Below are 13,355 nucleotides of genomic sequence, written 5' to 3'. Positions count from 1 at the left end.
TTTATTAGGATATAGATGTCAGTGAGTGTATTTCTATACATATGTTCATGGTCTTCTGCTGCTGTAGCCCATCCACTTCACAGTTCAATGTATTGTGTGTTCAGAGATGCTCTTCTGCACACTCTGTGTAATGCATGGTTATTTAAGTTACTGTAGCTTTCCTGTCAGCTTGTACCAGTCTGGCCATAATCCTCTGACCTCCCGCATTAACAAGGTTTTATTTGCCCACGGAACTGCTGTCACTGGATGTTTTTTTGTTGTTTGCACCACTCTTTTTAAACTCTGGATACTGTTGTGCATGGAATCCCCAGGGGATCAACAGTTTCTGAGATACTCAAACCACCCCATCTAGCACCAGCAGTTAGTCCATGATCAAAGTCATTTAGATCACATTTCTTTCCCATTTTGATGCTTGATCTGAACAACAACTGAACCTCTTGACCATGTCTGCATTGAGTTGCTGCTACATGATTGGTTGTTTAGATGTTTATATTAACGAGCAGGTGTACAGGTGTACCCTAATAAAGTGGCCACTGAATGTATATTGGGGAAGATATCCTATTGCCCCAAATTGTCCTGGGACCAGCACATAAGAGTTATTACAAAAAAGGCACAATACTATAATGCCTCTACTTTCTACATATAAGTTGTGGAACTGCAGATTTTGAATTTAGTTAGATGACATATCCTGATAATAAAAGAATACATAAAAGAATATTTCTACGTGAATGAATGTCTTATCTTACCAGAAGAATTCATTGGAAAAGAGATATTGCTTTACATGTTCTTCTTAGCCCAAGGTCACACGTTATGTGATTTATAAGTTTGAAATATTTATTTTTATTCATTGCTTTTTACTATTTGCTTGTGTTTATTGTTAACATGATTTGCTTTTTTTTTTCTCTTTTCACTTTGGATGCTTGACGGTCTTTTTTAAATTGGGTTCTTTAGGTTTCTTTGTTTTGTGGCTGCCTGTCAGGAGACGCTTCTCAAAGTTTGATAATAAATGTATTTTGAACTTCGAACTTAACTCAAATTACTATCCAGAATTTTTTGTCTCATTGTCGTATTAATGTTTTCTTTTCTTGTGATCATTTCTATTTTGTGATCTTGTTATTCTGGTCTAGTTTCAAATCTGTTCACGTTGTTAAAAAGAGGTTGTGTTGATTTGTAAGGTGGCAAAGAAAACATCTGCATTTATGTAGAATCTCTTCACATCCTGGGAAGTATCTAATGAAGCCTTACAGAGCTTATGGATTATGTATGAATGGTCATCGCTGTAACCAAAGAAAATTAACAACATTCACGTCATTTATTGGCTGTGTTTTAAAACCATGAGCAAAATGCAGTTGGCCGTTGTTTGTTCATTGATAGCTGATCCTCACATTAAAATTCTGCTATTGTAAACCAAAGAAATGCTTAGCTTGTACAAACTGAGAAATGAAAGCTGTTAATTCCTTGGACTTGAGAAACCCATTCTTTATGAACTAGTAGGAATCAGAATCAGAACTAGGTTTAATATCACTGGCACATCTTGTGAAATTTGTTGTTTTGTGGCAGCAGTACAGTGCAATACTTGATTTAAAAAATTATAAATTACAATAAGAGACATAGACATAAAAATACATTAAATAAGTAGTGCAAAAAAAAGAGCAAAATGAAATGAAAAGAGTGAGCAGGTGTACATGGATTCATTGTCCATTCAGAAAGCTGCTGGCAAAAAGGAAGAAGCTGTTTCTTTTTTTTTTGTAATTTATTTTTTATTGAGTTTCATCATCAAACAAACATTTCCGTAAGATGTATTTCAGATACTGTACGTATATATCATATAATCATATTTGTCACAAATCTCCACATAATATTTGTCTGAGGTATACACTTATAGAAAGGAGAGGAAAGAAAGAACAACCGAAAGTAGAAAACTACATACAGAGTAAGGAGTGATTTCTTTACAACATGTTCGTTGATTGTGAGAATAAAATCAGGCCTATGAGGTGTTATAAACCATTTTTAAACCATATTTAACCATTTTAAACCATTTTTTCCAGTATGAATAAAATTGTTCCAACTTATGATTAACAGGTGTTATCTTCTCCATTTTGTAAATGTCCATTGTAATTTCCATCCATACATTTAAAGTTGGGCTCTCCTGTGATAACCATTTCCTGGGAAGGGTCTTTTTACCAGCCACCAGCAGTATATTCATTAAGTATTTATATTTATCTCTTTTCAACCATTCTTGAGGTATATATCCAAAATATATGGTCTTACTCTCTAAGTGTATTTATCTGTTAGTATATCATTGAAATTTGCAGAATATAACTTAATTGATCTACTCCTTGAACAAATAAGAACCAAGAAAAGTGAATAATAAAAAAAAAGTAACGAAGGTGTGATTCCGAGGCTGGGGTCTCTAGATGACCCTGGGTTGGGCTAGAAGAAAAGTCTAGCCGTGGGGGATAGCCCCTCCTACCTGTGGGTTGAGGGCCCCCACTGCAGTACCTATAGAAGTAAGTAAAAAAACCATGTCCATTACACAGAAATGATTTCCCCGTGTATTCCCCCCATGTATATATTCTCATTTAGGTGGGGAAAAAGGAATGAATAAATGAATTTTTAAAAAAGTTGAGTAATATAAAATCCACCTTATAACACGTATTTCTTGAGATAGGTATATCGCTGTCTATTTTTGCTTCCGTTTAGTTTATCAGCACTTTTAAAGTTAGCCAAACCTTATGGCTCTTCTGGAGGAGGTGAGGGCTGCCCTCGGAGAACTGACAGTCTCTTCCTAAAATCCTTCTCTCGTCCTGTTCCCATCCCCTGCTTTCTAGGTCCTCTTACAATTTCCCAAGCAGCTCGGCCAGACTTTCCCATGGTTTGACCACGCTAATGGACAGTCCTCTGTTGTTCATGTCTTTAGTTGCCTCCTCCACCGTCTAGTACAGTCGCATCCCTTCTTGGTAAAATACCCTCAGTTTAGCAGGGTACAGGGTTTGGAATTTAATCTTTTCTTGCTTTAATATTCATTTCACTTCGGAATATTCCTTCCATTTCTGTAGGACTGCCGAGGGGTAATCATGGTCAAAGTATATTAACTTCCTGTTCCCAAACACCCTCTTCTTACCCCAGGCCCTTCGTAGAATCTCCGCCTTGCTCTTGAATCAAAGGAATTTAAGTACTATTGAGCGCGGTTTACTTTGTCTGTCTCTAGGAGGCCGCTGGACGAGTGAACGATGCGCCATTTCAATTTCAATCTAGGGAATCTCCAGCGCCTCCCGCAACAGCTTGTCTACAAAGTCCATCATCGACAATTCCTCCGTTCCTTCGGGAACATTATAAGTCCTGATATTTTTTCGTCGCGATCTTCCCTCCTGGTCAAGCAATTTACTTTCCTGTTGATTTAATACTTTTATCATCTTACTTAGTATCTGTTCCACGTTTTGCACACGATCTTCCACCTTCTCAATTGGAGTCTCTGCCACTGCTATTTTCTGATTGACATTGACAAGCTCTGACTTTATATCATTGAGTTGCTGCTTTGTATCTTTTTGGAGTTCCCTCATCTCCTCCAGAATCCCAATCATATTTGCTGCTTCACCTGCACGAGGTCCATTGTCAGCTTCGCCGCCACGCGCACGTGTAGGAGAACCGCGCACTGTACCTCTCTCTTCCATACGCTCCGCAGTGGTGTTTTTTTTAAATCTCTATTCTTTCTCCCCATTCTTGCCCCCCTTATCAATTCAGATATTTTGGAAAGATCTTCTATTTGATGGATTAACGGGGCAAAATATGCGTTTTTCCAGAGGAGCTGTTGATTTAAGCTGCCATTCTGAACGATGACGTCACCGGAACCGGAAGAAGCTGTTTCTAACATGTTGGTTGTGTGTCTTCAGGCTCCTGTATCTTGTCCATGATGGCAGCAAAGAGAAGAGGGCATATCCTGGGTGATTGGGATCTTTAATGATAGATGTCGTCTTTTTGAGATGGACTCTTGTGACCTCATTTTTAGCCCGTTACAAAATAGAATGGAAGCCATTGATCACATGGGCATTTTCTCTCAGATATTATCCATGCCAATCCTACATGACTTCATTCCATTCTGTGAAGAATGGTTTTGCTTATTCAAAAAATGCACTCAATTCTTTCCCTAAGGCCCAGCAAATTATTTTTTCCTAATGTGCCTATTTACTTTCAGAGAACATAGAACATAGAGATCTACAGCACATTACAGGCCCTTCGGCCCACAATTCTGTGCTGACCATGTAACCTACTCTAGAAACTGCCTAGAATTTCCCTACTACATGGCCCTCTTTTTGTCTAAGCTCCATGTACCTATCTAAGAGTCTCTTAAGGGACCCTATCGTATCCACCTCTACCACCATTGCTGGCAGTGCCTTCCATGCACCCACCACACTCTGTGTGAAAAACTTACTCACTGACATCCCCCTTGTACCAGTTTCCAAGCACCTTGAAACTATGCTCCCTCATGTTAGCCATTTCAGCCCTGGGGAAAAAAAGCCTCTCGTTCTCCACAAAGATCCACACAACCTTGTGAAATCCCAGATCATCTGTTTCAACCAACCACAAGACAGTGAATTCAAGACCACTTTTCTGCATCAAAAGATAATGTCTTCTCCCCTTTTCCCTCATCCCCACTCCCTAGGTTGTTTGCCCATCATTTTAAATCTATCTCCTCTGCTTTTTGAACTATCCACTACTGGGAACAATTACATTTTATTTGACCCTTCCTAAGTCAGCCATGATCTTGTACATTGCTATCAAATCTCCTTTCAGTGTATTTTTTTTTACAGAATTTGAAATACAGCTTGGTAAAAGGTCCTTCTGGCCCAACGTGTGGCGTGAGTGGTGGGACGAGAGAGTCCATTTATTATCCATACCAGCAATCAGGTCAGTTTAACAGAAGTAACACAGATGGATGTATGTTGCGGAAGCAGGGAAGTCTCAGTCCCAACCTGGGAGAGATTACTTATGTATTGCAGAAAGGAGTCACTGGGATTTTGTTAAAGAATCACTTTGTGTTTGTTCTGTTATTTAGAGACACGGCACTGTAACAGGCTCTTCTGTCCCAAACGAGACCACACCGCCCAATTACATCATGTGACCAATTAACCTACAAACCCATATGTCTTTGGAATGTGGGAAGAAATCGAACACCAAGAGGAAACCCATGAGGTTATGGGGAGAACATCCAAACCCCTTACAGACAAAAGTGGAATTGAACCTGGGTCACTGTTGCTGTCACAGTAATAGCGATATGCTGACCGGTATGCTACTGGGCTGCTAAAATGAATAGAGCTAACGATTCAGGAACAGCTTCTTCCCCTCTGCTATCAGATTTCTAAATGGGCATTGAACTACCTCTCTACCCTTTTTTGCCTCTCTTTCTGCACAACTTATTTAATTTAACTTATATATTATATATATTTCTTCCTGTAATTTACAGTCTTTATTATGTATTGCAATGTACTGCTGCCACATAACAACAAATTTCACAGCATATGCCGATGATATTAAAACCTGATCCTGACACAGTTTGGAACTAAAAGCAGAAAATGCTACAGACAGTCAAGTATTGGTAAACGGGGCAAATGCTATAATTGGTGTAGGCATATCTCTGAGATGGGATTGATAAGTTTTGTTGTAATGGATAATCCTCCCACTGTCTTAATGGAGTTTGCACCTTCTCCCAGTCACTGGCCCGTATCCCTCTGAAGCTTTTCTATCCATGTACCTGTCTAAATGTCTTTTAAATGTTGTTGTTCTTTCCTCAGCTACTTCCTACAGTGGCTCACTCTATCTAAGAAGGTACCCCTCAGGTCCCTTTTAAATCTTTCCCTTCTCACCATAAACCTATGCTCTCTCTTATAGACTCTCTTTCCCTGGGAAAAAGACTATACACCCTAGCTATGTCCCTCATGATTTTATAGATCTCTGCAAATTCAATACACTGTCTTCAACATTGCAATGAATAAAGTCCTGGCCTGTCTAACCCCTCAGCCCTCAAGTCCTGGAATCATTCATTCCACCTTCTACAGGGAAAGGTTAGGTGGTGGGGTGGAGATACGTCTCTACCAAAGGCTGTGCAAGACTCTCCTTCCCTACTCTATCCCGCACATTGCCCTCGGGCAAGACGTAGCAAGCGCTTAGCCCCCGTTCCCCTGATCAGAGTTATGCGAAGTCATGGGAGCAGGTGGTGGATGGTCGTATGAGCAGCTGGTGCAAGTCACAATTCCTGGTTATGTGACCACTGATGTCAGGCAGTCAATCTCGGAAGAGTATTGATAATGGCCGGGGTCACCTTTCTTCTAAAGACACCACCCAGAAGAAGAGAGTGCAGAAAAATTTGCCAAGAACAATCATGGCCAAAGACTATGATCGCCTACATCATATGCCATGGCACATGATGATGATGAGGAAAGGACAGGACGAATGGGATTGTTTGGATTGCACAAAGAGCCTTTATGGACCTGATGGACTGAATAACCATTCTCTTTGACAGAAGGAAATTTGAGAAATAATATTTTTTCTCTATTGAATGCAAAAGATTGAAATTACAAACTAAAATTACAAAGGGAGGGAAGATGAGTTTAAAATGCAATTTAAAATCCTGCACATGAATATTTAATAAAAATTAACAAAGCACAGGGAACCTGATGCAGTAAAAGTAATTTCCCACTGTGAGTGAACATGTTAAGAAACATTCAGAATGGATTCCAGTATTACTGAATTAAATGTAAATACAAAATTCACGAAGGCAAGGCATTGGCAGTTCTTAGTTATAGATATTTAGAAGCTAAAATATGTTAAGATTTTAAACTGAAAAGGTATTATTTTGAAATATGACACACACACACACACACACACACACACACACACAGTAACAATACTGGCTGTAGAACAGTGACTTGTACATTTTGTAGAAAGAAACCGCACAGTGGTTAAAGAGCGTTTTATGCTTGGGAGTCCAAAGGTTCATTCACAAAGTACCATAGAACTGTTTTCTTTAAACAAAACAAGCCTAATCCCAAGTTCTTGTGCTTTGAAAAGCAGGAACAACTGCAGACCATAGACGAGGGATTTAGAATGTTTTTTTGTGCTTGTGATGGCTGGGGAATTAAATTTGTGGCACTCTGTCACTCTCGTAGACCCTGTGGGTATAGAGTGGTTCAACCCTTCAGTACTCGTTTAAAAAAAAGAATGTGGTTTTTAAGGGTTTGTTCAATTTATTCATTCAGTCAGGTCATGAAACTAAACATCTGCCACTTGGAACAAAGCAGAACAAACATTACAGTTTACTAAATATCTAAGTTACAATTCCAACACTGGCCACATCTGCCTTATAAATACAATCCAATAAAATGAATGATGACTACTTAATACACAGCAGGCAGAACATCCTAGTATAATGGTCTTGTGTTTATCCCTATGTAAAACCACAGAAAGCAGCTGCACTTGTTAAGTTGTGTATGTCTGGTTGAGCATAGCATCTGAACATCCCTTTTGATTTAGACTAGTGTACCGATTGCAGTTTCTTAAAGATAACTTACATCAAAAGAGCCACTTTGAACTGCTAAGTGCTAAGTGAAGAATTGTATTTTATATGCTGCTGACTGAAACCCAAAGTCATTATAAACAAAAGAATTATACATTATTGGAGGCTGCAAGGTTTATCGAAATATTCTGTGTTTGAGTTGGTTACATTCTCAAAGATGTGATGAAAATTTTAGGCAAACCCACAGGTAGTGGGGAAGATAACTTTCAGATCCTCAAATAGAGCAGGGCATGCAAACTTCTATTACACACTGGTGCGAAACTCTGAGAGGGCTGGAGGAAGAACTGTTTTGGAAATGCAAGAGCAACTCATTCTCGAAGATCTTCCTCGGGTTGGTCTTTGTAGTGTGATCATGGGAGGAATAAGGAATAAAATTGGAATTCTAGGGAATGTCAAAGCCTTGCACCTCGTCTATTGGGAAGCCTGCAGAGACCATGCTATATGCATCCTAGTCTCACAGGCAACAATAAGTTGCAACATCACTTTGGTAATATTGATTGAAAGAGGAATTGCAAAGGAAAATCGGAATCTGCCTTTGCATTTCTATGAATGGTGGGCCAGTAAATTTCCTGTTTCTCACTGATGTCGGAGAATTTTTTGCCTTTCTGTTGTGGTTAAGCTCTCACCTGAAGAGTAACTCCTCTAGCTCTGATGCATTATGCTAAATGTGTGCACCCAGATTTAAGAAACACACAAAATGGAGACAATGCCAATATGTTAAAAAAAATAGATTGCCAGTATTTTGAATAAACAATCAACTTTCTCTGCATGTGTAAGGTTAATATAATAGTAAAAGATTGATGTGGTTCTTTACAAAGTTTTCAATGGAACTGGATATAGTTTTTGCAATAAATGCTATTCATCATTTGGAGAAAAGGCGATGTGGCAGACTTTAACATCGTAACTAGCGATTTGTTTTGTTTTTGTTTGTCTCCCCTCTCACTGTGTGACACCCCTTTGCCCCTTTATTAGGGAGGAAGGGAACCTGTGGTATGAAGAATTGTCGGGTGAACAATTAGTTTTCCTTGTACTGCAGATCATGGTCTCTGTTTGGGGGCTTTGACAATGCTTGCTTGGTGGGTGGAGAGTGCTGATGCTTTTTGCTGAAGTAAGTGGGGGAAGGTTGATGCTTTGCTACTGCTTGTGCAGGGGCGGGGGAGAAGGGGCTTTGGCGTTCTAATGTTTTTACTGTCTCCCATTCTTTGGGGCACTCTTCTGATTTCATAGACGTCTGTGAAGAGCAAGAATTTCAGGTTGTATATTGTATATATTCTCTGATATTAAATGGATCTACTGAAAGTTTTGAAAGGCAATAAGATTTACAGAGAAGGGAAAGGCTGAACATCAAATTCAAAAACTAAGCAAGAGATATTTATGGACAAGTTGAGGAATAAAAATGTCTCTATAGTTCTTGTGAAGGCAGAATCATCTCTGTTCTGATGAATAATGGAATCGCCCATTTGATAAATTAACCTTAAATCACACCAGGTTCCAGGTCTTGAAAATCCAAAACAAGCCAACAGATAAACTTTCCTTATAGCCTGTAGTTCACTGACCGATGAAGTCCATTGAATGCATACCTGGTTTGCATTTATCTTACCTTGCTGGGGCTACACACCGTCATGGAAGTGACTGCACTTAAGGGACTTCTTTTTCAGCAGAAATTTACAATTTAGGTGAGTTACACAAAAGTTATGCATGGCATGGTAGTGTAATGTTAAGTGTAATGCTGTTACAGCGCCTGCAACAAGGGTTCAATTCCTACTGCTCTCTGTGAGGAGTTTGTACATTCTCCCCATGGTCTCATGGATTTCCTCTGGGTACTCCAGTTTCCTCCCACATTCTAAAGATGTACAGATAAGTTGGCTAATTGGTCACTTGTAAATTGTGTAAATTTTGTTTTTTGTGGCTATTTGTGGAAAGAGAAATCTCAGGGTTGTATTCAGCATAGACACTTTGATAATGAATGTACCTTAAATCTTTGAATCCTAATTGTGCAGTGCAAGATCATAGGGCCAGAAGGGCCTGTTACCATGCTGTATTTTAAAATAAAATAAAGTAAAATAATAATCAGAAGAAGAAGAAATATTAATTTCTTGATCTGTCAATCAAGATATTTCAAAGTTCTTTAAATCTAATCAAGGTCTTTTGGAGTGTAGTCATTGTGGCAGGGCAAGGAATGCAGCAGCAAATTTATCGAAGTTCCCACAAAATTGATTTAATGATTAATAATCTGGTAATGTGTAAGAAGATTTGTTATAGATAGCATGCAGCAAATAGCTCCCCTTCTTTGATGAATCATGACAGGATATTTTACATATGCCAGTGCATATTGGCCTCCAAGAGGGCCACAAACTTGTTATAGGATTTGGAGCTTCCTCCTGTACCTGTCTGTGGTGGCCAGTGCTATCATGTTTGCTGTTGTGTGCTGGGGCAGCAGGCTGAGGGTAGCAGACACCAACAGAATCACAAACTCATTCGTAAGGCCAGTGATGTTGTGGGAATGGAACTGGACTCTCTCATGGTGGTGTCTGAAAAGAGGATGCTGTCTAAGTTGCATGCCATCTTGGACAATGTCTCCCATCCACTACATAATGTACTGGTTGGGCACAGGAGTACATTCAGCCAGAGACTCATTCCACCGAGATACAACACAGAGCGTCATAGGAAGTCATTCCTGCCTGTGGCCATCAAACTTTACAACTCCTCCCTTGGAGGGTCAGACACCCTGAGCCAATAGGCTAGTCCTGGACTTATTTCATAATTTACTGGCATAATTTACATGTCACTATTTAACTATTTATGGTTTTATTACTATTTATTATTTATGGTGCAACTGTAACGAAAACTATTTCCCCCCGGGATCAATAAAGTATGCCTATGACTATGGAGGCTTGTGTGCCTCATCGACCCAGAAGGCTATGGAGACTGGATTCAGTGCTTTATGCTGTAACTCTTGGTAGGGTCACCCACGCTGAATAGGAAAAAGGATAGAGGCCAGACTAAGAGCAGTCCACCAGTCCTCCAGGTTTGGGGATTCAGTTCAGGTCTAACAACCCTGACTGGGAAAACAAAACTGTTACCGAAACAACAATGAAGAATCCTTCTACATCTGTGCGTGATGGTACTCCTGAGTCTCCAGCTGGGCCTTGCATGACTGACAGTAGTGAAAACCAGGCCACCTGAGATGGCAGACCTTCTTTGCTGCCCTAAATGCCAGCAGTGTAATGGGCAGTAGATTGATAGTGCATATTGGACTTGCTGTTCTGAGGGAATGTAGAAATGAAAAGACAGATCCAACTGTGCCACACACCCTCAGAATTACACTGGAATGTCACCCTGTATTCTTTTGTTCTTAGTCTGTTCGTTGAGGCTAATGGAAATATGTTCTGCTTTGCTCTTCATAAATGTGGCCTTCATGGTTGTGTGGAAAATAACCAGACGGACAATGAAGATGAAATGGTGCTGCTTTTGAACTCTTACTAAGTTAAATAAATGTCTTTTACTGACAAGTTATTGTGCAGGTATGTGATTGATGCTATTTTCTGTCATAAAATGAATTTGTTGCTGATTCCATCAAGATACTGGGAAGAAGACCCATTCGCATTGCTGTGTAACATTTTCCAAAGTATGTAAATGCATTTCCACACACAGGAAATTCAGAAGTATCACCTGCAACCTCTGATACATCAATTTTAATGCGTTGGCGTAATTTTCACTTAATGTCATGAACTTACATTCAGTGGCCACTTCAAGAGGTACATCTGTACACCTGCTTGTTAATGCAAATACCTAATCAGCCAATCATGTGCCAGCAACTCAATGCATAAAAGCATGCAGGCATGGTCAAAAGGTTCAGTAGTTGTTCAGGCCAAATATCAGAATGGGATTGAAATATGATCTAGATGACTTTGACCATGGAATGGTTGTTGGTGCCAGATGGTGTGACTTGAGTATCTCAGAAACTGCTAATCTCTTGGGATTTTCATGTGCAATTATCTCTAGAGTTTACAGAGACTGGTGTGAAAAACAAAAAATAAGTGAGCGGCAGTTCTGTTGGGGGGAAAAACACATTGTTAATGAGCGAGGATAAGGAGAATGGCCAGAATGTTTCAAACGGTTACAATAGTTGTGTGCAGAAGAGCATCTCAGGATGCACAGCACATCGAACCTTGAAGTGGATGGGTACAGCAGCAGAAGGTCAAGAACATACATGTATATCTACAAAGAAAGTCACTTGTCTCCCCCAAAAAGGTCTGTTCCTTCTTGGCAGCTTTAACATAGCTACTTGTTGATGATCTAAAGGAAATGAGAAGAATTCATTGGTCCATGTTGGACTTATTCACTTCCATTGGGACAGTGTTATTTTTGCTATCCGGTCCTCCAATCTCTGAAGCAGGGTAGATAATATACTAAGCAATCAGAATTTTTAAAAAATGTCAAATGTTGCATATCTGAGAAAAATTAGTGGAAACACTCAGGAAGTCATGGAACTTCTATGGCGAATGAAACCAAGTTAAATTTTCATGTTGATGATCTGCAATATCAAATTGTTTAATGTATTTTAATGGGTTGCAATGTATGGACGGTTACAAGCAGAATGAGCAGGGTTCTGTCAATGCTGCTGTTACTGCAGGATTTTTAACCCTCATCGAAAGAAGGACATCTTCGTAAATTTACTGCATGAGATTCACTTGTCTCAAAGAAGTGGCAGTCATGAAAGGGACAATAAGTGCTACACATACCTCGGTTTCAAATTCAACAGCAAATGTTTCCTGCTCACTGGCAGACAAGCTGCCATTGATAATTGAACTCCTGTGACCTGGTCACTTTTTGCTCGTCAAAAAAACCTTCAAAATTTGTAGTTCAAAAGCCTTACTTGTTATGCTTTAGACTATAAGATATAGGAGCAGAATTAGGCCATTTGACCCATCAACTATGCTCCACCATTCCATCACGGCTGATTTATTATCCCTCTCAACCTCATTCTCCCAACTTTCTATCATAACGTTTGATACCCTTACTAATCAAGAACATATCAACCTCCGCTTTAAATATATTCACAGACTTGGCCTCCAGAGCATCTGTGGCAATGAATTCCACTGATTCACCACCCAGCAAGACTATAGGGTGATGTGCTGACGGATTTCTTGGGGTGAATCATAAATGAATGCAGACATGGAGGTTTTGGGGGAGTACCAGAAGATGTTCCTGTCCTTCCTATAACAGGGATTAAAAACTATTTTTTCAATTGTTTGTAAGTTTGTATTGCACCATACTCTGATCTCCCCAATGGCTGACCCCATACTGCCATTCAGTTGTGCATCAACCTGAGGCAAAGCCCACCAGAAAGACTGAGTGGTACCAGAGTGATAGGTTTTCATTTACTTATTTATTTTTCAGGACTGAGGCATTGTTGGCAAGGTCAGCATTTCTTTCCCATCTTGAATTACCCTTTAAAATGATGGTGTGGCAACTAAGTGGCTTGATATCTCTTAGATCATTTTTCTTAAAGAAAAATCTCCCAATGTCTGGATTTGTACATGGGGCATACAGGGTAACATATGCAGAATTCTTCCATAAATACATTTTTAATGCCAATCCTGCAGTATTTGTATGATCAATATTGATAAAAATTATTTTTTGAATTATTAAAAATTAAATTCCACAGGCATGTGATGGCGTTTGATCTGAGGACTCTGGATCAGTTTTTTGTGATCAGTATTGCTTAAAACAAAGTTTTTTCAAACTATTAAAAATTAAATTCCACAGTTGTATAGTG

Source organism: Mobula hypostoma, chromosome 24 (genome assembly GCF_963921235.1).
Source record: "Mobula hypostoma chromosome 24, sMobHyp1.1, whole genome shotgun sequence".
Taxonomy (NCBI): Eukaryota; Metazoa; Chordata; class Chondrichthyes; order Myliobatiformes; family Myliobatidae; genus Mobula; species Mobula hypostoma.
This window is presented reverse-complemented; position numbering follows the sequence as displayed.